Raw genomic sequence first — 5,640 nt, 5'->3', positions numbered from 1 at the left:
AAATTGTCATCTCACCTCTCCCATCCTTGAGCTTTGGCCCAAAGAGCATAGGCATTGCCAGCCCCGTTCATCTAGCCTAGAATTCTGTGTGACACTCATCCCAGAATGATTGGAAGAAGAATGTGATAGAATCCTGGGCCTCCATCCTACTCCTTAGCATCACTTTGAACAGTGGACCATCTCACATTCCTAACTTGTCCCATCCTGCTAGATTGTAAGTCCCTTGAAGGCAGAGATTGTGTCTTCTCTGTTGTACTCTCACAAGCACCTCTGCACAAAAAATACTATGGTTTCATTATCTTCATTAACCCATTAGAAACCATTCATTCAGCAGATTATCCAAACCCTTGATGAAACAATTCCATGTTTGTCCTGTCCACACCCCCAGTGATTTTTTTTTTTTAGTTTGTAAGCTTCATCCCTGACCCCTCTCAGCCTGCATCATTCCAGCCTGAGCTGCCCCAAGTAACTCCCCCATTGTTTTTATAATCTTGGTTGTGCTTCTCTGTACTGCCTCCACTTAAATTTATTCTTTTCTTTCTAAGATGCAGAAGCCAATCAACAGAATTAATTGAAAACTTGGGAAAGGAGAAAAGAGGTAGAAGACCCCCATCCCTTCCCTTAAGGAGCTTACCATCTAATATGGGAAAAAGGTACATATAAGAAGAGGAGAATGGAAAGATTGATGTGTTGGATACATAAGTGCTTACATAGAGTGTGTAGATCAATATTTACAGTGGTACTGTGAGTGGCTGTGAATACATAAGTGCTGAGGTGGTGAGAGCCTATGACCAGGAACGAAGAAAAATAAATGGGGAAAGGCCTCCTGGAGAATTCCAGAAGGGCTTAGAAGAGAGGGAGAGCTGGGGTCTGCTGGATTTAAAGTGGGGAGAGAGTTACAGCCAGGAGCATAGGGTTGGAGGCAGGAGAGATTGAAGTTGAATGAAAAGTGAGGATGGAATAAAGCACTTGCTGGAGTGACAATCCTAGGAATACCCCAGGTAATAACAGGTATATGTGTGTGGGGTAAAGCATCAGACAATACAGGTTGCATCTCTAGGGTGGTTGGATTATGGAGTAGTTAAAACTAGGCCTCTGATCTCAAACGGCAGTGTTATATTCCTCATCCAACGAGGATACCTGTACTTGCCCAAGTACTCTGCACATAGTAAGAAGCAGCATGGCGTAGTAGAAAGAGCACGGGCTTGGGAGTCAGAAGACATGTTTTCTAATCCCAGCTCTGCCACTTGTCTGCTGTGTGACCTTGGGCAAGTTACTTAACTTCTCTGTCCTTCAGATACCTCCTCTGTAAAATGGGGATTAAGATTGTGTGCCCCACATGGGATAACCTGATTACCTTGTATCTATCCCAGTGCTTGGCATATAGTGAGCACTTAAATATCATAATTATAGTAAGTACTCAAATACTTATGATGACAGTAACAAGGACCTCAAACCTGTATAATCCAATGCAACGAAGCAGATATAGAAATGGTTTCTCCACTACCAGCAAATACCTTGGAATTAAAAAGCCTTTGGTCAGTTTTCAAGAATGTGGATAAATTTATAAATATGATCGAAGACACTGACCTTAATAGAAAGATGTCAAAGGTGATCAGGAGTTCATATGCTACAAGGTGCATCATGAAGAAAAGAAGGGTTGGACTGGTTCTTCACAAGTTTAAAACTACCACCACAGTCAGCAGACACTCCTACTTCTCCTGTTTCCCCTCATTCCGCAACTGAGAAGCAGCTGGCCTAGGAGTCAGAGGAACTGGGTTCTATGTCTGGCTCCAGCACTTGCTTGCTGTGCGACCTTAACTTCTTTGTACCTCAGTTCCTCAACTGTAAAAAGTGAGCTCCTCCACCATCCCTCCCCACAGATGTGAGCATGACCAGCTCCACCTCCCATCCCCACCCACTCTCCACACACCAGGAGCCCAAGCCTGTGGTCGCCATGGGATGGAATGCCAACTCCCAGCCTCTCTCTCTCTTACACCAGGAAAGGTGATTCAGCAGAGACAGAAGCAGCATGACCTAGTGGGAAGACCTGGCCTGGGATCCAGAGGGCCTGAGTTCTAATCCCAGCTCTGCTACTTGTCTGCTGGGTGACTTTGGGCAAATCACTTAACTTCAGTTACCTTATCTGTAAAATGGGGATAAAGACTGTCCCTTATGTGGGACAGGAACTGTGTCTTCTAGACTGTGAGCCCATTGTTGGGTAGGGACCGTCTCTATATGTTGCCGACTTGTACTTCCCAAGTGCTTAGTACAGTGCTCTGCACACAGTAAGCGCTCAGTAAATACGATTGAATGAATCTACCCAAGTGCTTAGTACAGTGCCTCACATAGTGAGCACTTGACAAATACCATTAAAACAAAAAGAAAAAAACTTACCCACCAAAGACACCTCCATAGAGAAGGGACATTGACTTTTGCTACTGCTCTGACCTTTCTGTAGTCCCTCAGTCACCTTCCTCTAATCATCCCATCCTTTTCCTTCTTTCTCACCACTGACCCACATCCCCCTTCCTGGCCCCCATCAGCTCACTCCTATCCAAACTCTTCCTACCATTTGTGCTCTCTCCTCCCCATCACACCCTCAGTCAAGTGTGGCCTGTGGAACCCCCAATCCATCATGGGGAAGCTTCCCTTCATCCTTAACCTGTTCTTGACCCAGGCCCTGCTCCTCCTCACCATCACTAAAACCTGGCTCTCCTCAGATGACAGTGTCCCCTGATGCTCTCTCCTGAGGAGGCCTCATCTTCTCCCACTCCCAAAGACTCACTGGATAAGGAGGAGTTGGCTTTCTTCTTGCCCCCGAGTTCTGCTTTCGCACCATCTCTCCCTGCCTTCTCTCTTTCCCTTATTTTGAGGCCCACACCACCCACATCTACCACCCCTCCAAGCCCCACCTCAAACTTTCTGAGACACTTTGATTTCTTTCTCACATTCATTCTTTCTTCATCCCCACACTGATCCTCCGGGGACTTCAATTTTCACATAGGTATTACTGATGACCTTTCTGCCGCCTCCTTCCTCTCCTCAGAAGTGGGTGACCACTCCCTGCTTTATTCTGCCTCATCTAGTCACCAACTTGGATACATACTTACTCTCATCATCTCTAGTCCCTACAGTTCTCACATCACCTACTCAAATTCCACTCTTGGACCTTCTCACTTGCCTCCTCTCCCACCCCCATACAGAAAATCTGTCCTGTTCCCCAACAGAGATTTCCAATCTCTTGACCCCCATCCAGTTTTCCAAAGCCATCACGCCCCACTTGGTCTCCATATTCAACCTACCTTCTCTTGAGACACAAACCCACACCTTCAACTCCATCCTCTGTGTCTCCTATTCTCCATCTACACCCACTCCCTTGGAGAACTAATTTTCTCCCACAGCTTCAACTAACCATTTCTAGATGGATTATTCCCAAAGACCCTAGAATAAAAATGGAGATCTCTTCTTAGTTTGATTAAAAACAGAGGACAGTTTCCTTGCTCTTTAGTGGGAGAATTCCCAAATGAGCTCTACATCTGAGGGAGGGAGAGCACATTACCTATTTTGAAATAACCAAAGGGTTGTAAGAAATTGCTTGAAAGATGAGAAATAATCCTTCAAGCCCCCTCCAAGTAATTTCTTACAAATATATGTCATCTATACAGGCAGAGGGGATACTTGAATCCCCTTCCTTGTACTCTCCCAGAGATATCACAAATACCAATCGCAAAGCAACATGATGGAGGTTATGGCCCTACTTCTTGCTGTGCTTGTTAGCATTGGGCAATAATGCCTGCCGAGGTAGCATGCTGAGGCAGAGGTCAAATAAGCAGACTGCACATCCTAAGTTAAGTGGCAATTTCCTTTTGGAGATTTCGATGACAGCAGCACAAAGAAAATGGTGGCAAATCACTTTCAAAGAGGAAATGTTGGAAGGGATTTCCTGGAAACAAAAAATGTTCCATCTTACCTAATGGATTGGTTAAGTTAACCAGTGGTTTGGTTAAGTTAACTGAGGGGAACTTGTGCCTTATATCAGTAGCCATGCGGTACTTAAAGGAAACAAATCTTTTTATGCTTTTGGAAAGGAAATAAAGGGAGGCTTAAATTGGTGATGGGGTGGAGGAGGAGCAGATGGGGGCACTGACAGGGAAAATTGGATCACCCAGAGTCTGAGGTTCTGTGCTTTTGGGATGGGGTGTGGGGGTGGTACACTAATGCAAAGAGCTGTTGATCCATTAAGGCTACAGGAGATCCATTAGAGTCTTGGGGGGAAAAATAGAAAAGGAGCCAATAGGGTTAGGGCTGACAAGAATCACTGATTGATATCCCAGAGTGGAGCCACCAGCGATGGATACTGAAATTTACTGAGAGTATTAACTGTTTTGCTGTTGGGAGAAACAGATGCCCAATTGCTCATCAATGACAGAAGGAGACTGAAGTCCAGACACAGACAGAAAGAATACTAATTAATGTCAGTAGATGCTGGTCTCCTGTGAGTCCCTCAGTTTCACAGCCAAGGGATTATGGCTTTTAAAATAAAACAATAGCGGTGTATTGCCCCTAGGGCTCAGACCGGTCTAGACTGAAGGTGCAGAGGTTAACTCTTTGACTGATTAGAACAGTTATAACTGTGTCGAGGGCTTGGTTTACCGTTCATTTAATGCTGCCGCTAGTGTGAATGGCAGGGAAGGATAAGCAACGAGTGCTTTTTTTTTTTTTTTAAGTAGACTCTCTGCCAGATAGAGAGTAAATATTGCTGCCAGGTGATGACCCTTTTGTATTTGAGGGTCTGTTTCTGATGGCCCCACCCGGTTTGAGAGTCCCCAAAGTTTTATCACTTCTAGAGCTGGCTGTGTGGATCTTCAAAGAGTGAGCTGAATGTGACAGTGTTAGGAATTGTTAGGGCAAAGTGTTTACAGAGAAACTGATCTACAACCTGAACTCCCCTGACTGAGTTAGAGCAGTAGATTTGGTGTTTGGAATAAAATAGGAAGCAAGAAAGATGAAAGGCTTTTTTTCAAAAAAGTTAATGGAGTATACATATCTATATAAATATGTGCATCTATATAGATGTATATACATGTATATAAATGAGGAATGGACACATTGTGTCATGGTTTACAAATGTATTCAGTGTTCTGATAACAGAAGAAAATCACTGAAGGAGATTTAACTTGGCAGTGTATTTATGTCAGGTTTAAGTACTGAAAGTTTCAGAGTAGTTTGTTATTTGATGTCAGGCTCTCATTATATCTTTGTTAAATCTCTGAGATGCAGCACTAGGCTTACTTCATTTTATATAATTTCAGTTACTGATGAGTGTTTATGAATATTCTAACCAATTCATGATGAATATCCTAACCCTATGTAATTTGGGATATTGCAATTCCTTTCTGTCTAGAAACTCTCCGTGTAGTTTACCAAAGACACTGCTCTCTCATTTCACACAGCATCTCACATACTCTCGTGAGTGTTGTGATGCATTACCTCAAATCTTAAATCTTGATGTCAATTCCTTGCCAAATTCCAGGTCTGCTTCAGAATTCTTTTCTGACTTCCAAATCTTTGAGGTAAATAGCCTTGATATCTCCCATTCTTGAACTGCTCCTGCCTTGTGTTCCCAGATACTTTCTC

The sequence above is a fragment of the Tachyglossus aculeatus genome, chromosome X2 (genome assembly GCF_015852505.1).
Source record: "Tachyglossus aculeatus isolate mTacAcu1 chromosome X2, mTacAcu1.pri, whole genome shotgun sequence".
NCBI classification, from domain to species: domain Eukaryota; kingdom Metazoa; phylum Chordata; class Mammalia; order Monotremata; family Tachyglossidae; genus Tachyglossus; species Tachyglossus aculeatus.
This window is presented reverse-complemented; position numbering follows the sequence as displayed.